This window comes from Typopeltis vanoorti, chromosome 11 (genome assembly GCF_054136105.1).
Source record: "Typopeltis vanoorti isolate ZY-2024b chromosome 11, IOZ_Tvanoo_1.0, whole genome shotgun sequence".
Classification (NCBI taxonomy): Eukaryota; Metazoa; Arthropoda; class Arachnida; order Uropygi; family Thelyphonidae; genus Typopeltis; species Typopeltis vanoorti.
The window spans coordinates 10,222,846-10,247,500 of NC_143559.1; the positions used below are offsets into that span (position 1 = coordinate 10,222,846).

At 37.5% G+C, this 24,655-nt stretch overlaps 1 long non-coding RNA gene across 1 annotated transcript in view; it reads right to left on the reverse strand.

Annotated features, from left to right (window-relative positions):
• Positions 1 to 14,262: 14,262 nt before the first annotated feature.
• The window catches only part of LOC150101297 (uncharacterized), a 25,167-nt gene continuing 14,774 nt past the window's right edge, over positions 14,263 to 24,655 (reverse strand). The window contains exon 2 of the long non-coding RNA XR_016549036.1: positions 14,263 to 14,961. This is a non-coding gene — a long non-coding RNA (uncharacterized LOC150101297). The remainder of the gene's footprint in view (positions 14,962 to 24,655) is intronic.

Consider the following 24,655-nt stretch of genomic DNA (forward strand, 5'->3'; position numbering starts at 1 on the left):
GCCTTCCATAACATCCAGAGGGATACAGAGGGGAGAGTCCTTGCCGTACTGGAGGTACCGGGGATGTATCACCAGGTACATTAACATCTACGCCCCGGTAAGTGCAACTTTAAGACCTGCATTCTTCCAGTCGCTTCATAATTACTTGTACAGTGCCCATCACGTCATCTTGATGAGGAACTTCAACTGTATGGCGAACCCGGCCTACGATAAAGTAGGGGGAAATCCCAACTCAGGTACCGCTGGCTAAAGGGAATTGGAAATCCACCTTAGGAACCTCCAATTGACAGACATCTGGAGGGCTCACAACCCCTACTGTCGGGATTATACTTGGACAGGCCGAGGCATCGGCACACGGCTCGACCGTTTCTACTTGTCACCATCCCTTGTCTCCAGAGCCGAAGCAGTAAGGCACATTCTAATTAACTCTCCCATCTCGGACCATAAATTAGTCGTGCTCACGCACCATCCTTTAGAAGCTGTAGATGTTGGTCGGGGCCCCTGGAAGTTACCACCAGACTTCCCGTTCCAGTTCTCAGTTAAGCTTAACCAATTGTGCTCCACTTGGAGTACCGCTAACTGGGACTGGGACGCGTGGGCACGACTCAAAGTTAACATCAAAGAAATTATGATCAAATGGGGCCAAGAACGTGCCTTCCAACGAAGAGCTCGGCTCCGTGATCTCTACAAGGAGAGAAGCTGGTTCGTGGCCAGCCAACGCCAAGGCTTTCCATGTCACAATGCCATCCGTGACATTAATCTCGACATTGAAATGGAGAAACAAAAGCAGGTGGATGAAAAGAACATCAAGATCCGTCTCCACCTCCTCTCGGAAGACAGGCAATGGGCCGCCTTCTATAACAGGCGATACGCCAACTTCCGGCAGGAGCGAACCATCATTAACATCACTGAAGGCGGGTGTAGTCACACCACTACACCTAACATCATGAACGCCTTCTGGGGACACTACAGTCAACTCTATCAAGACAACAGTGCCCCCCAGGATTAGTCCTGTTGGAAAATTGACTCATTCCCTGCGCATATCCAAGCAGGGTTGGACGCACCATTTATAGCGGCCGAAATAACATCAGCCTTCAAACAGTGCCGTACAAAAAATCGCCTGGACCAGACGGCTTAAGCACGGAACTCTACCGAGAGGCCTGGGACCACATCTTCCCCATTCTCGTGGCAATATTTAACATCTTCCTTAACACCGGAAATATGCCACGAGAATTTTTGGAATGCCATACCGTCTTCATCCCGAAGACCAACAGGGACCCTTCCATCATCAAGAACTTGCGTCCTATCAGTCTGTCGAACACGGATTATAAGATCCTCGCCCGTATTCTCAACAACAGACTGAAAATCGGGATGAGGTACATCATCAAAAGTACATAAGTGTATGGTGTTCCTGGTCGATCGATGGAGTTCAATCTCATCCTTATCAGAGAAGTGCTTCGTCTGGTTAACATCAAGAATTATTCCATGGCATTGTTGACTATAGATCTGAACCGAGCGTTCGACAGCGTCCGGCATTCCTTTCTCTTTAACATCCTGGAGAAAGTCGGGGTCAGCAGTGGACTCCTCAACATCATCAGAGGAGGCTACAACAACAGTTCTACTCGCCTCTTCATCAACGGACACCTATCTGACCCCATTACCATCCAGAAAGGGGTCAAACAAGGGTGTCCCCTCAGTCCGCTGCTCTTTGCTCTAGCCCTTGAACCGTTCCTGCGGGCTGTTAATAACTCTCATGCGGTTAGAGGAATTCCACTTCCTCTCACCACGGATGACTCCAAGGTAATTGCCTACGCGGATGACGTGGTGGGCATTCTTAGGGACAATGACTCCATATTAAACTTCCATAACATCCTAGAGAAGTTTAAAGTGTCGGGGCTAACATCAAACCCCGACAAAACCAAGATCAAGTTATATGGAGTCTGGGACCTGTACAACATCCCTGCAGGTCTCGTCCCTACTGCCGACCCCCTCACCATCCTGGGGGTCCCGTTTGAAGAACAGCCCGTGCTCAACATCGAACATCTCGACAACAACACCGTCGAGAAACTCAAGGACTGGAAAAATGGACAGCTGTCACTCTCCTCCAGGGCCACTGTGATTAAAACCATCGTATGCCCTGCGCTTCAGCACGTCCTGAACATCACCAACATAAGTGAGGATCAGGAAATCCGGCTCTACAGGAAGTCCCTGAAGTTCTTCTGGGGAAGTCTACGCCAGGAAGTTGGTCTTAACATCCTTCAACCTCCGGAGAAGCGGGGGGGGCTTTTGCCTCCCCTCCCTTAACATCAGATACCTAAGTAATACCGCGTTCCATCTAAACAGGGTACTGCAGACTACACATCCAGGCAGCTATCCTGTGCGGTATTTCTTAGGTTACAAGCTTCCCCTTTTTGGGATCCCAGTCCACCAGGGTCCCAAGGCGGACATTGTTCCAGAAGACTACAACAGACGTGCCAGCTCATGCAACAACTCTGCTCGTCGGGTGTGAACATCGCCGGGATCCGGAACAGTTACACCTGGTACGAACACTTCTTCAACATCGTTCGTACCGATGTTCCAGATCTGGGGATCAACAACAACGAGATCCTCTTCGGCCACCTCTCCAAACATCGAGGCTACCCGTCGAGAAAGGACTTGGCATGGAGGATTGCGTATGGACACCTTCCAGTTAACACCAACATCTGGTGGTCCAACATCACCCGGAACCCCTTGTGTGACTTCTGCGGGAGCCTGGACACCGTGGAGTACGCCTTCTACTGGTGTCCTATTTCCATCAACATCTGGAGGAGGCTAAGTGTCGAGCTCCGCATCCCCCTCCTACTGCAGGAGCAAGTCATCTTCCTGCAGTTCGCTCTTCCAGCCGACAACAAGCAGAAGTTAGTGGTATTTATAATTAATGAGCTCAAATACCACATCTGGAAGGTAAGAAAGAAATATTCTAATCCTACTAATCCTCCCAATCTGTTGGATCTCCTCCGGATCGTTCTTTACAACTTCTACGGTTTCTTAAGGACATTCTTACATCTTGAAAGAGATGCTCTGGGGGATACCACATTTAAGACCAAGTGGTATTCACCTCCAATCCTCTGTAAGGTCAGATACAACAACATCAAGTTCTGCCTGCTGCTGCTTTAAGATCTCCATCTGCAGCAGCAGCTCCACTCTGAGTCATTTCCTTGGTCTCTGCGTCCCCCCCCCTCTGAGGTCTGGTTTGTTCCCTGGTCTCCCACGGAGGTAGTTCGGAGGAAAAACCCAGGCAGCGCAGGCCAACTCGAGGCGGGCTGCCCTGAAGGAGCGGGTCACCTGGGCACCGGCTACCTCCGTGGTCCTTTTGATTTCTTGAGGCAGATCTCCGAGGAGGGTGAGGAAATATCACTTGATAGCCTTAAGCTAGCAAGATGAGAATAATGAGCTGAGGCCTATTTTTCTTCTTTTTCCCTACCCCTACCTCCCCACCCGCCCTTCCCATCCTATTCCGCTTCCTCTCCTCTTCCCCTCCCCTCCCCCTAGCACCCCACCTTGACCTCTCTGTCACTTCCTTACCCCTCTTTTACTTCTCTTCGGGGACACTGACCATTTATTTTTCAATAGGCCGATGATGGGTTTATTCTTTACTCTCACCCTACTCCGTAAGTTTTTGATTCCGCTTACTTTAATTTTTCGCTAGTCGTAGCAGTAGCCTTTTCACCCTATTACTAACGTGATATTTCAACATATTTTATGGCTCATAAAATTAAAACTATTTCGCTGAATGGGTTTTCAGTTCGTTAATTATCACTTTCTGGTGGTGTGATCCCTCTTTATGTTAGTGATTTCTCTCACTGAGAGAAATCACTGACTAATTTCACTCGTGCTAGTGAAAGTGCTTTTTAAACCATAATGTAGCTCTTACTTAACCAATCAGTAAAATTATTTTCTTTTCTATCATTATACAAGCCCTCAGAATTAAGGTTTAAAAAAAAAAAAACCCGCACAACACCAGTAATTTCTGGCAGCCTAAAATAGCTTCCCATGAAATATCTTAATCGGCGATAACATTGCTTTCAGAAAAGTAAAATATGGAGCATCTCCATCGACTACCGACGTCTATATTCCAGCAAAGTTACGAAGATCCCAGTATCGAACTATACATGGAGGTGGAATCGGGGTAAATTATCTCTAAGTTCGGTCGAAATGCACTATAACAGTCGTAGTAATAGCCTTTTCACCCTACTTTTTTTTCCCTTAGGGACCTTGCTGCCTCAAGGCCTTCGACTGAGTCGAGATCAGTCACCAAATCCTAAGGGAATCCTGTAAATGCAAAGCACCGAATCGCCACATTCTTCCCCCCTACGAATATTTATTACAACACCAATGGAGCAAATTAAGCACAGATGGTTACACTAGCGATGAAAACTTTCTGCATATGGTGGTGTGTAAAGTGAGGAAAGCAAAAAGACCTCGAGTCGTCCTCAGTAAAAGAAACTTTACTTCATCTGCTTTAATAGTGAGCGAACTCTTTCTAGCAGGTTAGTTTCCATCGTGAGGAAATATGAAAGAAAAGTTAACCTGCAGGAAATATTGACACGTTAAGTCGCCCAAAAACAGGCACTGAAAATTGGAGCCCAAGAAAATAAATGAGCTCAAAAGAGCTGTGATTTTTGAGTGAACTATTGGAAAGATCTATGGACTTTGAAATACCTTTTATCCATCATCCTACGTAATAATATGAAAACGAGAATATTAATTCAACAGATACCACTTCTGCATCTGTAAACTCATTTGAAAATAATGAGCTTTAAACAGTAAGCAAGGAATGCGGCCTTAGCGAGATATTGTCGAGAAATTGGAAGCAAATCTGCAAGGACTAGGATGTACCGAAGCAAGGGATCTATGCTGGTTTTAACTTAAATGATCCAACTCGTTTTCGCCTTCAAATATCACGAGCGAAAGAAGTTGGATCAAGAAACGTCTCTTACAGAGACTCAAATGCAAAGGAACGGAGTAATAAGTACCCAATAATGTTTTCCAACTTCGGAACAGCATTCTCCACAGGACTTCATTACTGATTTTCCCCTCTCCCTTCTGGAATTCTCTCATAGGCAGTTAGTCTCCAGTCATCCTGATTTGGAGATTAAGAAGTTCGGAGGAGAACCGCTTCCAGAATTGGAAATTCTAAAATGCCCATCGCATTTAAACTGCCTGCTATCTGTACAACACGGAACAGGCGGTTCTATATAATCGTACCTCCCTTTCTTAGGCACAATTTTTCGTTAGGCCCTCTATTATGGAATTGAGGGGGTGGGTAAGAACGTTTTCCTTAAAAGATCTCTACTCGACTAATGACAAGAAGCTAGTTTCTGTCCAACAGACATCGATTGTGAAAATTTCTCATGAATCTTAACAGATAAAAGCAGCTGGAGGAAAAATTAAAATCAAAGTGCGCTCCAAAAAACCCCCATCAGTCTTTGTTTTCAAAGTCGGAAGAAAAACTTCACCAATAGAAGTGAGTCACAGGAAGTGACTCCCGAATTTCTGGTAGTCTTCCAGAAGTCATTTGCCAGGACCACAGTACTTACTTGAAATATCTCTACACACAGCTTGGCAGATATATATTTCATGCTTCCTGAAATATCTGATAGGATGGCTAGCAAGTGTACTTTCTATCGTGAGTCATGGAATTTAGTTTCCCCTGTTCTTGCGGTACTGTTTAACAACTTCGTCTTCACTGGAAATTGTCCATTCCAGTTTGGAATGCCATACAACATTGTAATCAGCAAGGATCTCTTAGTTAAACTGGTAACCCATCACGCTAACAAGAATCAAGATCATTGCACGTGTTAAATTGTGAATGAAGAATTTTATGATTATTAATACTTCATTCATGATTTAACATGAATTGCATTTCCTGAGCTAAGTTTGCTCCTAAGTAAATTGTAATTTAAACAATTACTGTTATTTGTCCATTGAAATAATAATTGTAATTTTTTTAGTTATTTATCTTGTATAAATTCTTTATATAACTTTTAAGTGTGTCCTAAGTGAACTGTAATATATGCATTTTATTTGTTGTTACTGAAAGTGAAAGTATTTCTAAGGGACTCTGCTAATGTGATTTGATTGGCTGCTGTCAGAAAACTTATTTCGAGATAGCGCGTTGGGAACTGTACAACGATCACGTGGGAATTTCGTTGTAAACTGAACGGGGAAAAATTGGACGGGAAAAAGAAAGGATTTTGAGATATAGGAAGAAGGAACGAGAAGAAAAATGAAGAGGGTATAGGAAGGTCGCGAGAGGTGATCTAACCTGGGATCGTACGACGTAACAAAGATTTGAAACTTGTTCCGATTTTATTGAATCTTACCTCTAACTCATATTTAGTTAGTTTCCTGTCACCTTGTAAAGGAATTTACCTGAGTGAAGGGATAATAATATGATCGAGATTCAAAAAAAAAAAAAATCAGCTAACGCCTTTTTATTCCCGTATATACGGGAGTAGGCGAGGCCATTTAGCCCTATCTAACTTTTGGAGACTGAGTGGGCAATTCAATCTCCACTGGTACCCAATCAGAGACAGATGGCCCAAGGCTATCACTAATTAAGCGGTATGCAGTGAAGAGAGACGGCTCAAATGTGCCGCCATCTCGTGGTCTCTAACCGTAACACAATATATTTAATGTCTGAAATAATGTGGGTTCTACGGTCGATTTTCTTGAGTTTACAGGACGAAAAACCCGAGTTTCCGGGAGGAAAAACCTGCTTGCCCGTGCCAGAGATCGACTAACTCGGGAACCGGTCGAAAAAAGGCTTAGAAAAATTTCCTCTAGTCGCCGACTAGACTCGAAACCAAGACTTCCTTCGTGCGGCCTAGCGCGGTGGTGTGCAAACGCCACATCCACTGAGCTACACAGGATCTACATGATCGAGATTTATCGTAAGAAAAGTTATTACGAGCAAGAAAATACATTTTCCAGTCTTAACAAATAAGTTACTGAACTCGGGGATACTATAAGTTTTGTGTTGCCTACAGTGGAAGATTATCGAGTGCCTAGAAGTGTTGTAAGAATTTTCCATAATGTGCAAGCTATGATGATCATACCGGTAAGAATATCTATTCTTTAACTAACGTGTGATAGTTAGCTTGTGTCCGGAGAACTTGGTCAAATTTCGTGTTGCTGGAGAGTCCAGCTTGATTGAGTGATATTATAAAACATTTCCTTGTAAAACAAATGTGAAAAACTTCATTGAAGAATTAGTTCGTGTTTGAATGTGTTATCTCACAAGGTATATGTAAATTCAAGACTGAGCCTTTTAAGAACTATTTTAATCCTCTGATAGATATTGATGATGCCAGCTAAGTGTTTGATAAAATTCAAGTTTATGATTTATTCTGAGACTAAAAAGAAATAATTTTTAAGTATTTGCTGAATAATGATGTTTAAAGTGAAACTAAGTTGAAATCCTAACGGATGAGAATTGTGAAAACCTTACAAGTTCTAGCAGTAAATGATGTACTCAACTGAGTAGAATCTAAATACTTCATAGAATGCATAAATTATTTTCTAATTGTATTGATCTTAATAGTTTTTGTTTCTTATGTAAGAATAATTTTGTGAGAGAATTAAATATCTTGTTTAACATGATTCTTGTGCTTGCCTAATTTCAGTTTCATTGCACCACTCATTAAAATACGAATCTTGCGGGAAACCTTATAAGTAAGAAAATGTCGGCCTGTAGTAAGTTCAAGTTACTGTTGTGCTATTTTATGCTTGATTCCTTCACAATAATTGTACTATTTCAAACATAGAGTGGCACAGTATATAATAAAATCATTCTTTGTTTGAATGTGGAGTCAACCAACAGCTAGCAAATATAAGGTTGGATGAAAGACGGAACCAACACACGCGTCATAAACAATCTAATTAGAGATAATTTAAATTAATCCAGCTCTCAGGTGTATGGCAGACCAGGCTGGACGATGGAATCAAATTTCACCCTATTGAGAAATAATTTCGTCTGGTAAATATCGTTCACGTAACTAATTAAACCGAGCATTCTATCGTTTAATTTCCCTTAAAATGAACTGACGTTGAACCTTTCTAGATGAAAAGGTTGCCTCCCATTTTAGAGCATTTATACGTCGATACAATCGTATGCTTTTCTTCATTAGCTTTTATGCTTGGTTGGAAAGCAAAATCGCGTGGTTGATCATAAATTAATACCAGTTCCCTTTGTTCATTCATTGGATTTTGTTTTGTGTCAGCTTTGACTGTAAATTTGCTCTTAGCTTTAGTAAATAAACTGATTTATTGTGATAAATGCGGTAAACAACACTTTCAAGCATTCTTTAGCGATCTTAAGTGTTTCTTGCCCTCCTGCATGTTCATCTTATTTAATCCGTATTTTCTTGTGCTCGAACATCCCTGTTCGAACAAAAACCTTGAAATTTGTTTTGGTCTTGCAAAACAAGTATCCTAATCTGCATCCCCTAATTTTTCGAACAAATTGTTAATTCGCAATTGAACTTAATTGTGCTCTTAGGGAAACGCACGCCATTCTTCTGATTTTATCTCGGTATTTTACTTCCCATTTTAAAGTAAACCAAGAGGTAAAAATATCATAGTTAACATAACTAAATGCTTGGCAGTACCTCAAACTAGCATCGGAGGAAATAATTCACTCAGGCGAATTGTTTTCATCGCCATGAACTACAGAAATATGGGATCTCGAAAAGAGATCGTATGTTTTTCGCTTACTGTGTTCACTAATTTCACTATCTGTATCAAAACTATTCTTAAAGTGTACTTCAATGTTAGTCTAAACAGGTCCATTAAATTACTGGTGTAATTTGTCCTCGAGTAATCCAAAATATCTTATGTTAACCTAATCAATATGAATTAATATCCTGTTCCTAATATTTCATGCTTAATCGACTTACAACACTTTATTTTCACAGAACTATGGAATCCAGAGAAGACACCCCACTGATTGCTCCAGTCGGGCAAAGTTCCAATTTTTGGCGTCGCCCAATTGCTAAATGACTCCACGTATTCATTTGCTTAATATTTTGACGCCAAACGTATATACATACATTCAAGAGAGAACTTGCTGGTCTCCATTTTTGTTACTAATGGTGTGGTTTGTCTGTATGTGACAAGTTGCTTGTTTTATTACTGCACCGGTTTATGCAGACATAGATCAATTCTCCAGTGTCTTTGTCATAGGATAGCTCTCTCTGATTCTGCGTATAGTTCCCTTACTTCATCAAGAGAGCAAGATCTTCAACCGCCTAGTATTCAAAGTCAAACTTATCGCGCCCTTCGTGATTCTTTAGGACACATAATAGCTTGGGTGTCATCAAAAAAGCAGTTTTCTACAATAGAGAAGACTCCTGGTACTTCTCAGGAAACGGTAGTGTAGATATCCTATGATCAAAGCCCTGCAATCTTGCACAGCACGAATGTTAGGAATGATTCTGCTTTTAATTTCATTTTAGTTAAAACGACGCAGCAAAAGCTGCCAATGTATCGAGTTTACTATTTAAAATTTGTAATTCCTAATTTTTGAATAAAATGTACAAATCTATGGTCCCGTCAATGTTTCTTGCAATTATTTGCATACACTAATCTGAAATTAAACTTAGTTTTACTCGACTATTTGGCAGTCCATTTTAGGACCAAGAAAATCTATTCGAAAATTAGTCTCTTAATTCTCCACAAGAATTTATACGCTCAAACTCTTAAAGATGAGGTTGTATTAAACTCCTGTAACTGAATTTTACAACTCGTTACTCATGGAAGACTATCATCATCTGGATTTCTCCCCGAGGAACATTACTGATTTTTAATCTTGTATTTTGCATCTTTTATAGCGCGAGATGTTGCAATTTGAGATTACAGCATATGTAGTTTAACTGTAAATCGCAGAGCCTTTCTCCACTTAATTGGTAATTACTAGTTTTCGGATGCCACTAATTTTTGTTTAGATAAAGCACTTATTTTATAAGCGCTTGTGTGTATATATCGTTAAATATTTGTTATTCCAAATAAACTTCACGCATTTTATACATATGCTATTTTGATCTCCATATTTAACTGAAAATGAAAGGCACATTAGGAATAATTTTAAATATTCCGGCGAATAGTTCGAAGCATGAACTTTCAACTAATGGTAAATCCTAGTCGATTAATATCGCATACCAGTGCACGAAGCTGTTTTGAATCAAAACCCAATGCCAGCTCTTAATTGCTACTTTGCGATACTAATTATGACTAATCATTACGCAATAATTAGAGCCTTAGTATGGAATAGTTGAGTTATTCTTTCCAGGATGTGACAATCCATTAGGTGAAGGCAAATTAGAAGTGCCAGTTATACCTCCTGCAAATGGTACATTTTAACCAATCAAGCCAGAAACGTACATGCATAAGTGACTTCAGGTTGCTTTCCCCGTAATTCCAATCAAGAACATTACAATTTAGGTCAACTGTAAATGGTTGCTTTACAAGTTTTTTTTCTAGTTTCCAAGTAGTGCAATACTATTGAAAGTCGGGCCTTAAGTGTCAATTCACTCAAATTATGTAAGGAGTAGCCGTATTCTGAATGTGACATTACTTTGAATATACGGTTAACTTTGTTCACTAGCACATGCTTTCGATTTTATAATGCAAACGGAACCGTTATATAGCATTGGCTTCTGGCCAGGTCCACGCATAAATTTACATGGGCTGCTCTCATGCTATTATGGCCCTAGACATCCCAAGGGTTACCAACATTGCTAGCCTTACCAGCAGCAAAAATTTCCACCGAAGAGAATATTTTACGATGTGTGTAGAATATATAAATGAGACTGGTGCTATATATATATACACACACAATACTTACGCGAGAATGATGTATGGTATGTATCTAATAATTGCAACCGATTTCTACATCGATTTATATTTTTATCCTATCCTCCGAAACCACAAATTTAGAATGCAAGACGTGTTGGTCACCACTTCTCATCATTAAAGTATGTAGAGAAACTTAGGAAAAAATCTTTTATTCGAGGCATTTGTATTCTGACATAGAAACTGAAAGAGAATTCTCATCTATTGGATCATTGTGAGGTTTTGTCTCTCCTTTGTACTTGCATTAACTTTATGGAATCACTTTACGATTTGTCCACCTCTAGTGAACTTAAAGCATGCGTGTCATCCGGAAGATCGTAGTCAGACAAAGTAGTTTGCTAACTGCATATTTCACTTAAATTAGATGTCAGTAGATGGAGAATTAATGCGGTAAGCGATTTCAATTAATGGATATTATGGAAACGTTTGAATAATTCAAACGTTGTGTTGCAGTTTGAACTCGACAATTGTGTATTAGGCTTTCTTTTCAAAAAGAAAAAATATTTAAAGGTCGAGGACAGAATATTACACTAATTCTCATTGTTAGTATACTTAAAGCAACTTAAGTGGCTTTTTTAAAAAAAAATGTATCCGAACTATTTTCTGAAACTTCCATAACGCAGTTACTGTTACATAACTAAAGTAAAAATTTACTTCCGCCTTCTTTATGTATGCATTTAATTTCCGAATTGTGCCCTTAGGGACAAAAATTCACAAATGGAATGACTACACCATTTCGTAAATCAATATTGTTCCACGTTTGCTCCTCCTTATAAATAAAAGCAGATTTTTAGAGGCGAAAAATTTACATGATCAATTTAGTTTTTTTTTTCCCCAATGTTTCGTGGGATGCAAAATGTTGATAGATCGGTGGTCGCAATACACTTCCAAGGCCGAGGGTAATATTTTACTAATGGAGCCTTCTCTATGAACAAAGCTGCTGGCGACAGTTAAGTTCTGAATGGTAGAATTTCAGTGAAGATTTTCTTTTCACTGTTTATTCAAATAATTGCCTTATTGTGGAATACTGAGGGTGAAGGATTAATCATTAATGAATTGAAATAGTCTAAACGCGTGAACCAAATCAAAGATCCCGTTGAGAGAGTAAGCATCGCTGGCACGCGTGAGATCAATACTACGACCTTTCTTCAGTGCGATTATAAAGGTCCAAATATTCAGTTACAAATGCAAGTTTCCGAGTAATTCTGGAAAATTGATTGCAGAGACCATTGAGGTTTCGATATTGATTGTTTCAACTTTTAATCATTCATTTGTCCTTTGAATAATTGCTGTTTTTGTCTACATCTCCCTACTTTTCGAAAGATTCTGTATTTGCCATTTCCAAATGCACAGCACATCAGCCGTTCCTGCTTATTCGAATCCCAAATATCATTTTCTCTACAGTAGTTTACCAGATTTATCTTGAGCCATTTTCTGTCCATTGCTGACGAATCATCCCCCGAAGTTCTCCATTCATTCCTATCCCGAGCTTTTCTGTGCCACTGAGATAAAGCCATCTCTTTATTCTCATTCTTCCTGTAGTTCTTTTCATATCTAGGATACTATTCAGATAAACGTGGTCCATTTTTAGCGTTTTGTAATATGACCTACCCATTGCCGTTTGGATGTATTAATGGCTGTTGTGTCTCTCACCCAAGTATTGCACTTTCTATCTGGAATGGTAATACTGATTTTTCCAACTTAACCTAGGTCTTTTAGTCGAAGGCCACGTTTCACTTCGATATGTCATAACTGGAAGTGTATACATATACAATATTTTTCTTTTAAGGATGATTCCTTTGAGTGCTTCAAAAAGGCTATCCAACTAAGTTGAATTCTACGTATAATTTCTTCGTCACAGCCTTCTTTTAAAGTGATTATTCTCCTAGGCAAACTTAGTTTATATCAATTGCCTGGTGTTCCTTTGTGCTGATAAATTTCTTGCGTTTGCTTCTATTTAAACTTTAATTTCTGCATTCAATTCATTGATTTTGAATTCTCCTGCAGAGTTTCCTAAGAGAAAAATGCCATCAGCAAATCATAGGTGAAATAATCAAGATTGATGTGTAAATTCACGCCTTCGGGTATTTGCCATTCTCCCTGTAAGAGAAAAAGAGCATCCAGTCCTTTGTCCGCGGAAAGGACTAACATCACCAATACCTAAAAGTAGAGAAGAAAAATTCAAACCACAAAATGAGAAGCTAATTCTTTCCTTCAAGAATTGATTTTCTGCTTAACTTAAAGAGAAAAGTATATCTCCTGTCTGACATCCCACTGGGCAACGAGTGCGTTGCACTACTGTATTCTCTGAAGAAAATTTGTCACTTAAGACTTGTTAAATATCAGTGCAACATAACTTAACAGAACCATGGAATTCGATAATTCGTCTGTATATGAAGAATTAATCATTTGGAATGAGTGAACATTTGCTACTTCCTAGTACAGTAGAAGTATTCTTTGGTTTAGATCTGGATTCAAGTATTGCTCAAGTTTCGGTGAAAAATATACGTATGTCAATATTACTTTAGTTTCAAGTGTTATTTGGCAAAGTTAAGCTCATTATCTAGGACTAAAATTTTATATGCTAGGGTCTCTCCCCCCCCTGGCTCGTAGGCCGGTTCTTTATGAACCGCATTGTTGCACGCTTCAAAACAATGAAGACATGACAAAAAGGTTTCAAATTTCGGCTTATCTTTTTATATTATATAGAGATACAGTGGACTAAGTTAAGAGTTCGTAATCTCTAAACATCGGAAGTAGCAAGGAGGAACAATGGAGTTTCTCCTTAAACTCTGCTCGGGATCAGAAACTAAAATTGCGCAATAACAGTCCTAGCTTCTGCATAATCCTGAACAAAGTTTCGAAACAGCTGTTCATCGATATGCTTCGCTAATACTGTAATTAGCAATTTTATGGAATAGCTTTAGTTCACATCAGTAACAGACGCTCGGTTACTTAGATCGCCAGAGTTTATCCAAAAATGCTTCCAAGGGAAGCAATCCCCTTAAGCAGAATACTAGTTCCCATTACACATCTGAAAGCGATACGCGGAAATAATCGTATGAAATAATGAAGTGCTTTAATATAATGCTTGCGATAACTGAGACTAGCACGTCCACATTATTTTAAGGCCATTAGAATGTAAAAGTTGTGTAACTTTAGTCGATTGAAGAAGCCTTAGGGAAAAAAAAAACTTTTCCCTAACACGAAAATCTTTTAATTTGATGTAATGTTGCTTTAAGCAAATTGTTAACTCGCTATGGATGTAATTGGAAAAATCCTGAACCTGGAAAAAGTGAAATTAGAAGTCATGACATACTACGATCTGCATGAAATGATTTGAAAGTGATCAGACAAGTAATAAGACTATTTTAATTAGAAATAAAATTTTTAATAGGCTAAAAACATGCATTGACATATTCGAGTATGGTTTTGCAAAAAATATCCAAGTTAAAAATATAAAATTAAACGAACATGTTTAAAGTCTTGTTTAATTCTTCTCAAAAAAAGCTGCGAATGCCCGACACTTAATCACTGGCTTTCCGAACTGGTTCCGGAGAAGCTCCCAATCTCCAACAGGTTGACACTTCTGTCACACTTGTATGATTTGGCTCGTCTCCGAAAGGGTTTTCTTCATTATCGATTTCGTCGTCTTCCACCTCGTCGTAATAACGATGGTAGGTCACAGATGGTTCCCTTACCATACCTCGTGATCTTCTCATTTCGCTGAATGATTTTCGCAAACTGATGAAGGCGTCGGCTATTGCCTTTGATATTCCGTATGAGGCCACATAATGATCGATTAAGAAGACGACGTAGAATATTGTGGTGACACACGAAATTAGTCCAAGCATAGTACGAGCATGCCAATTCCTCACCAGGGACACCGACGTTGCAGTGGATACAACAAACGTTATAACTGATATGTGAAGAAGGTAACCGCAGATGATCTTGCAATATTTAATCACCGATTTCTTGATTGGAACGTGGGCAGCTTGCGGCGCTGGATTTTGTTCACCTGGGTTCATATTTCTTGCGATTTCCTCAACCATATTTTAATCCGTTAAGCTAAAAATAAACCAAAATTTAAAATAAAAAACACATAAGTTATCTGAAACTAATAATTTATACATATGGAAAGAGTTAAAGAAATCGGAAGTAACTGTTACCCGCAGATTCCACCTAAAGTATTTTGCCTTGGTCTGACATTCTTATTTAAGTTAGGCATTTAGAAATATAATGGACAGATCCTCAGTAATGATCACACTCAGTAGTAGCTGCACTTATTGATGGATCGGTACATGGAGTAATCTTATTTCTCACAAATGTTACAGGAAATTATGTTGAGAAATTTGACCAGCTTCAGTGCTTTTCCACCAGAACGCAGCGACACCTTAAGATATTAAGCGTACTACTTCGCTCAGACGACTAATGCCCTTTAGTTTGTCCTTCGAAAACAGCTTGTAACGCGGTTATTGGTTTAATTAGAATGAGAACTGCTTTTAAAATGATTGATTGTAAATTAATCAAAATTAAGCTGCGTATCACTTATTTTTTTTAAAGAATGCTTAAAAGTTTAATAGTTTATCAAGAATTCCTAATAATTAGGGAATTAGTAGTGTAAAATTATGGCTATCGCCCTCATCTTCTTTGCAAAGAAAATTACACCAGAGGAATATTTAAAATGACAATCCAAGTGGCCAATATATTATGCTACTTCAGCAAAACTTGCAAGGAAAATTAGGTTTCCATTAAGTTTTGTTCAGGCAACGGGAGCTAATGTTATAGTATAATAGTGACTTCAGGTACTTGGATAACGGCCTAATGACAGCAGGTTAAGGATGCGACTGTGGAAGCTTATTTCCAATTCCCCCCACACTTCATTTCACTCTTTCCTGTACTGAAAGTACTGGATCACTTTATCGGTGTATTGTTTCTGAAAGGGAAGGAGGTAGGTGAAGAGCTCATTACCACCGTTTTATATTTATATTACTACTCGGGTTAGTTTCAGCTAAATAACCTATTGCGTTATAATGTTTGTCTTGTAGCGGTCATCACTTAGTAAAATTAATAAGTAATAGTAAGGGATCCTGTGCAAGAAAGCTGCGAAGTGGTTTTCGATGTCTCTATGAAAATGAGATTACACTTCTGATTTATCTATAAATATAGATAAAATGGAGGCAGGGTTTTTCTCAACGAGGTGCAATCTTGCGTTTCACTATGGTGAAAGAGCATTCGTCACATCGTGTACAAGAACGTGAAAACAAGAAATTAACAAGTGACAAATCAAAACTACCAGAATGATCACTAAAAGTTAGAATACTAAAAATATTGCTTTCACGTGAAAGAGGCCGACCTATTTGGTCGATTGCACAGTGGTCCGTAGTATCCAAGTCTGTAGTGGCATTACGACCACGGTCGTAATGCCACTACGGACATGGATACTTGAAAGTCCGTAGGTGGGAGAGTAATTTTATTATCCAGTATGAGACCGCTACCCTACTTAATGAAGGCCTGAGACTATTTGCGAAATTTCCATCTTCATCTCTGAGGGTAAGGTTTACAGACATTTCGATCTACACGAAAAGTAAACTTTTTGTGGGCGGGACAAATTCATTCCTAAATTAACGAACTGATTGTTAATGTAAAATGCAACGAATTTTACATTCTGAACTACGTTGCAATGATTACACTAGGCAGACGCTTACACCTAGGCGGAGTTTATGAATAGCAGTAATGAACATTTTTGTTACCAACATTTGTACTCCCTCTAGGTTGTTTTGATGGCCAAATAAGCAAACCTTTGTCACTAGCTGGTTATTCGAATCCTAGCGTGGGAGATTCCTAGAGCATTTCTAGCTTTAGAAGCTATTAGGGTTGTTTGCAACATAAGCTATGCGTTTGCTGATTTTTAGCCTCGCGTTAATTGGAGATTTAAAAATGCCACATTTAGTCACAAATTCCGAGCTCGTTTAAGATCTGACACATTTAATAAATATATTCTGATGAATCAGTTTTAATAATTTTTAAAAATATAGTTTCGTACAATGATGCGACGTTGGAATCTATGCTACAGAAGTTAACATTAAATTTGTTGGGGGGGGGAGGGGGTAGTGGAGGATTACAGAAATTTTGTAGTTTTCTTTAGGAAGTTACAGATTACTTTACGTTGTCATAACTAAGTTATGCTCTTGGCGATATGGCATCCTTTTTAGGAAAAGGAGTTTAATTAGATTCAAGCCAATCAATTACTCCTTAATCTGTTTTCTTTTAGTCGTTATTGTCCTCTACATCGAAATAGAGCCGACAAGCCAGTTATTCTAGGAAGTTGGTGACTTCTTGTTCATTGTTCGCGTTATAATTCCAGATAACCTAAATTTATCCCCTTTCGTTAAATTTTAGATGCTGTACCAATTAATATCAGTAAAAAAATAGGCTTATCTGTTCTGCTAATCGGATAAGCAGGCTGTTTATCTAATCTACTGTACTATTTTTGTCAAAGATATCCGCGAAGACAATCAGAAATAGTATGGAAATTAACACCAGTCAGATTATCACTGTTGTCCTAAATCAAAATTTGACTTTATACTTTTTACATCAATTTTAGCGACTCCATAATCAGAAGTAATTAAGTTTACGGCACCTTTGTTTCATTGTAATTTTCTTAAAACAAATTGAAGATAAACGGCTCTTAAACATACTTAATTCTCACATTTAAGGGGCTTACCTATTTGTGGGAAATGCCTGGACTGATGTGGGCGTATAAAAAAAAAATACACGAAGAAGTGCAGCTTTTTAAACAGTTTAGTTTATATGAACGTTATAACCGGAAGTAGAAACGGCTCATTGAAATGATGAATAAATATAGGGTATGCGAAGGAACAGTATTCTGAGGGCGTAATGGAAGAGCAGTGTGATGCCGGAAAAAATCTTCAGTTAATATTAAATTTGTTGAAATATAATCTGGGCAGAAAGATTTCTTGGATTACGTTTATAGTTATAATAAAAATTTATTTATCGGTGAAAATAGTTAAAAGTTCATAACTGAAATTAGAAAAAAAAACATGATACTTGCATTTTTTAAACGAAATAACTGCACAATTGTAACTCATTTGCTAAGTTATTTTATGTAACTAATTAATAATTTCCAAACCTTGGAATTTTAAGAAAGTATGTGCAAAGTTTATCACAATTTGAGACCTGAAATGTTATTGTGGGCAGCACGCTGTACATGGAATTACGTACAATAAGTCGAGATTTAACCAACACGAGCGTGCCTAATACTGAACTGAATATTCTAGCCATGAATGAAATGTTCATTTATTCTATAATTTGTTTTCAACAAGAACGAAAAGGGAGGTAATCAAATAAATAAATTATAAATGGGGCTGCATGCTGTTTCTTGAAGTTATTTGTGAACACTTAGCTATTTCTCATATGTTCATTTTATTAGAAATAGTTCGGTTCTTTTATACAGTGCATAGAGCGTATATTCTTCTCTTTTTAAATTTCATATCCACATATAGGAGATTAGGTAAGGAGATTCGTTTTTTAAATGATTACTTTTTTATTGCCAAAACAATGTTCTCGAGGTCAAAGATTGAAGGTAATTTTTTGGCCCTATGCCCTTTTGAGATAATCTCTCAGTGTTCATATATAAAGTACTATTGGGTCGAAGAGGAAATAATTCCAAACTGTTTTGGAAGCTTCGATTTCTTAAGAGAAAGGTTCGTTTAAAAGAATTGGGTTCGAATAGCTAACAGCTTATCAGATACGCGAAGAACGTTTACACAGGCTTGAATATCTCAAAGGGATTTGCTCCTACTAAACACATAAATTATATAGCCACCGTAGCGCAATTGGAAGAAAAGCGGAACATTGCGCCCTTCGATTGGAAAAGACGTGGATTCGATTCTCGTCGTGACGAGGGGAATCCTTATATTGGCTTTTTCAGTTGAAGGTGAGTTAGCCGATCTCATACGGTGGTAGCAGGATTTTTTCTCCCGGAAACTCGGGTTTTTCATCCTGCGTACAGACAAATCGGCCTTCAGAACACACACAATTTACAGACAAAAAATACTGTTGTTGGTGATGATGGGCAATAGATGGCGTTGGTGGTAATAGTGTCATAGTTGGAGAATTAAGTAGTAGTGGTTAGAATGAGTCGTATTTAGCGAAGTAGAGTAGCGCTTCGCAACCATATGCTTGGAGAAGGAGTGTCCCAGGTTTGATTCCCGTTGTAGACATGAGGAATTTGAGGATCTTCCTCAGGCATAGCCAAGTTAGCCGGTCTTGGGCGCGGTCAGTAGGGTTTTTTCCGCCAGTTTATCTGGCGTTTTTCATCCCGCAAACAGGCAAACGGGCCCGTGAACATACGCCTCTACAGTCAAAAATATGTCCCCCCCCTCCCCCCCAGCGGCAGACCAGGCGACGGGTCGGTTGGGAGTAGTACTAACAAGAAGTCGCATCTAAAGTAACACGCGGACCCTGCATAGGAAGCGGGAATAACGCGAAGAAGAAGAAGAAGAAGTAGCGTGCCCTCCCACGATGAGTCCTTGGACTCCCTAGAGGTGTCACGTAATAATAATAATAATAATAATAATTAACCTAAAAATACACACAGTTAGCAGATATAATACACAAGACTCGTGATCTTAAGTTGTCTTGGCTGTAATCCTTATAACAACGATATCGCTTGTGCAAAACTTGAATAACTGCATTCTTGATGTTGTGAATAAGCAGTGCATTTTTTAATGAACAGCATTAAAAAATTTGCTAATTTTTTAATGCTGTTCATTTTGATTATTAGTTGATTTTCTTATTATTTAAACTGCCATCTCGATACTATTATTTGATTTCATGTAGCAAAGGAGTAAAACAAGAATATAAATTGCTGTCAAGTTATTTTTTTTTAAATTAAATTTCTCTATCATTCCAAAAACATTTATTCAAATGGATCCCGTACTAGCATTGTTATTTATTTCTGTTGACTATTTCCAAATTTAATTTGCCTTCTTCACTAAAAATTGTCCCTAAATAGCTGAAATATTTTACTTGTTCCATATCTTCCATATTCATTCCTATGTTCATAGGAATGAATATGAAAAATGAGCAGTATACAAAGACCAAAGTCTTTGTACTGCTCATTTTTCGTGTTAAATTTGTTACAGCTATTATTCAGTTTGGTTAAAGAATCCTGGATACGTATTGGATTTGTTTAAAAGTATAACATCACCTACGTGGACAAAGAGCTAAGTTTGATATCTCAGATTCCGATATCAAGTTTAATGCAGTTTCATTTATAACATGATCCACGCAGATGATGAATAAGAGTGGAAATACTGCGCGCTTCTTCATGTTCTTCTACTTCTGAACAGCTTTTCTCTTAGCACTCCTTGTCATATGCTTTTTCCAGATGTCCCTTTGGAAAAATTAAAATATTTCACCGCCACCCTCGAAACAAAAATCGTAATATAGACATATATTATTATAATATTTATTGTATTTATATTCAATACAAAACATACACAGCGAATATTGCAAAAATCAAATACAAATATTACATTTTTAGCATCTTACAAACACATTTGACATGACACATTATCTCATATTTTTATCTAGATAGATATACTGTTATTGTATATTTACAGTACAAGCACATGAAAAGTAAAACGATTAGTAATAAAGAAAGAATTAAAAACATAAAAGAAGTTTAATAACAATTTAATGTGATGGATGTGTTTCAATACTCCAACACAAAAAGTCAGTATCAGGAGAAATATTTGAAACTGCAATTCTTAGATTTCTGCTTTGAAATGAAACTTATATGAATAAGCATATAATTATTAATATTCATTAAGCGCCGAAATATGCAGGAAACAAAATTTGCGAACTCTCACCAATGTGTGATTTTTTTTTTCATTAAAATATAAAAAATAACAAGAAAGAAATATTAAAAATTAAATACGTTTCTTTTAAGATAAAAAAATCTACTTAGTCTTAAAACATTTTAAATTTCTTTTCATTATTTCACTGCCCCCCTCAACAAAACCTACGGCCCCAAGGAGGCTGCAGCCCACAGTTTGGGAAGCGCTGCTCTAGAGTCTAGACCAGGGGTCGGGAACCTTTTTGAACCAAAGAACCATTCCACCAAAAAAATTACTTAAAAAAAAATTTGGGAGCCGCAATTTCAATTTGATTTTTCCTGGTGACTCAAAGTTTCAGTTAGTTCAAACTTAGATAAATTGGTTTTTAATTCAGTACTTCCAGATATCAAATACCACTTTTATGTTTGCATATAAAATTTTTATATGCAAACATAAAATAAATAAAACAACATTAAGTTTTTAATCACAAAACATGTTTAAGTAAGAATAATATTGCAAAAAAAGTCAGAATTTATATTGCAAAAAGAATTAGTCCGAACAAAAATACAATATTCTGTATTTTAATAGATATTTGATTGTTGTAATTTAAAATTCACTAATGAGACTTTTGATTTTGCATCTTCTCAGCCAATTTACTTAAATCTGGAATTGTATGTCGTGCACTTTAATAGTAATTCGGCTTTCAAACTTTAATCAGTCAATTTGTTCCCATACCTTATTTTTAATGTAATTCATTGAAGAGAAAAATTGTTCGCAATTGTACGTTGAACCGAAAAGAGTCAAAACCCAAAAGCAAGTCGAGTGGCATTTGAATAATTAATTGGGAAAGAATTCCAACATTTAAATATAATTTCCTGTGGTGTATCTTCTATAGTTTCCTCATTTTCTTCACTTTGTGCTACCATTTCCTGAAGTTTTTGCACCCAGATGCTTTTATGCTGAATTTCCAGAAGCTCCATTTGTAGTTCTGCAATTGATATTCCGGGAAAAGCTTAATATCTATTAATTTAAAATTGCAATTTAACGGATGCAATATAAATTTCATCATCTCCTGATGTTTTTTAAAATCCAGAAATCTGCTCGTAGATGAATCTAAAATTACAGTAATCATTTCAGCGAATATTTTTCAATCAACTTTTTCTTGATTTAAATTCAATCTATAATTTTTTAGATTTTCAAAATATATAAATTTTTCTTCAGTGACATTTTCGAAAAACACTCTTAGTTTCTGTTCAAAGGTAAGGACTTCCTCTAGTAATTGTAAGGCCGTGTTTCCCTTCCCTTGCAACTTCAAATTTAGCTTATTAAAATGTTCTGTCATATCTAGCAAAAACAAAACTTTTGTATCCATTCGGGATTACTGAGAAGTTCCACATGATTTACGTTATAATTTTTAGTGGTTAAGAAAACTATTACTTCTTTTAAGCACTGAAAAAAACGTTTTAATGCTTTTCCTCTTGATAACCATCGTACAGATGTAAATATCACTAAATCTTTATGTTGACAACCTCGTTCCTCTAAAAATGTGTCAAAAAGTTTGTGATTCAGCGCCTGAAATCGGATGAAATTGATCATTGGCACAACAACAAAGATCACTATTTTTAGTTGTGGTAATAATCCCAAAGAATTTTCAACTAAAGTTTCTTGATGCAAAATGCAATGAAATGAAATAACTCCATGTGGAATACGAGTGGAGAATAATTTGACAAACCCCTTATTTTTCGCAATCATAGACGGCGCGCCATCGGTCGCAATGCATACTATATTATTAATATTTATATTTTTATTCTGTAAACTTGTTAGAAGGTTTTCTGAAATATCTTGACCTGTAGTGTGTCCCTTAAGTGTTAGCAGATCAAGAAGTTCTTCTCGAATACCGGAAGATGTGATATATTTAACCATCACGCAGCATTGTGCTATTTCGGAAATATCATTTGATTCATCAACCTCAATAGATATAAAATTGGCAGAATTAATATCCATAATTTGCATATCTGAAACTTCTGCAGAAATTGTTACAATCCGTTCCTTGACAGTTCTAGCCGAAAGAGGTAAATCTTTAATTTTTTTACGTATCTCGTCCTTATTTTTCATATTCTTAAATAGAATTTCAGAGACATTATACACGCAATTTTTTAGAAATTCACCATCTGGAAAAGGTTTTCCTGCTTTTGCAATTTCCAGGGATAACAAAGAAATTTGCTTCAGTAGTATTCGACAAAGATTTCGTCCAAGTTGACAAATTTCTTTGCTGAAGCAAAGAAATTTGTTTTCTTTTGTAATTCTTCAATAGCTTTTTTTTCTATTATCACCCTCAGGATATTTTTTACTGAGGTCTAAATGTTTCCTGGAAAATGTCGTTCGACCTTACTTGATTTGTTATTTTGAAGTCGTAGATGGCAAATTAAACATTGCGGATTTCCATTTACTTCTATAAATGCAAATTTTTCTATCCGCATTTTATTGAATCCTGTGTTTTCTTCGATTATTTTTATTTTTCTTGAACTCATATTAGGAGTGTTATTATCAGAAATGTACCTGCAAGTAAAAACACAAATTCAACAACATAATAACATAATAAAAATCAATTTGTGCATAACATTACCTGACACTAAATTAAACACCAGTTTAGTACCGCAATAAATAAGTTAACTAACGGAATATTTATTTTGACAGTTAAAGTCCGTATGCATCTAAAAATCGTGGTGTTTGACAGGACATCTGATCAATTAGTTCAAAATTTCGCCGTGGCGCTAGTTACCTTAGGCAGGGTTAATATTTAGCGGTATTTCAAATGTAACGTAGTTGATAGTTGTTCATGTCATAAAATTTCATGCGTAACACCGTCACATGCATAGTATCGAGCGTCACGAACAGGCCGTATCGAAAAACAATATTTAGTTGTTTGTATTAATTATGTATCTTTTAATTCAATATAAACGAGGCCCACTTTGTTCAGTCAAGAGCCGCCGGTTCCCGACCCCGGGTCTAGACAGAGGCGATAATACAGTATTCATAAAGGTTTTAGATAGATTTCAAGTGAGATTTGGATTTGCTTATGACTGTTTTGGATTTATTGCGTACTTCAGCGAACGGTAAGTATGAAACTGAATTTCTTGTTGACATCCTCCACCTTAGTAAGCTGAGTGTTTTTTTTTGTTTTTTTTCTTCAACTACGTTGATACATATTCAGTTGAGCCAGGACTTGGAAAATGGACGAGAATTTTGGATAGAATAGGGATGACAGCCTTCATGCTAGCGAGGATAATTTCAGTGACTGACTAGTTAAGAGTAGGTGTTTGGGTCAGAAAAGTATAAGCAATAGTCAGCCTATGGAAAGGAAGAATAAAAGTTCCGGAGGTCGTCCCACTCGGTACCTTTATGGTGCCAAAAGACATGACGTCGGGAATGGCGTTCTGTGTGAGAGGAAACTTGCACAAGATTATCTCTGAGTTACCTAGAGGAGAGTGACCTCTAAGGAAGGAGAATTGGTTAAAAAAAAAAGAAAGATCAAGGGTATTAAGATAGTAGCGAGGGTTATCTGGAATTAGGCTGACGTCCAATATATATATATATAACATCATTACTTATAGCAAAACTTTTGTATCACGTCCATATTGGTCAGTGATGTTTGAAAAGGGTATCCAGTAACTATTTTAAAAGACTGTTACATTAAACAAGCAGTGACAGAATGGCGGTAGAAAATAGTCAAAAGGAATTCATCTTCTGTACTTATCGCTCTCCACTGAAAACTACTCAAACGTCTTCACCTTCCTATCCATGAAGCTCGACCCTTTGTAATCCAGCTATCCATAGAATCAAAATTTTCAAGTTGACATTAAAGTCATCTCGGAAAATACCCAGACATCCAGAAT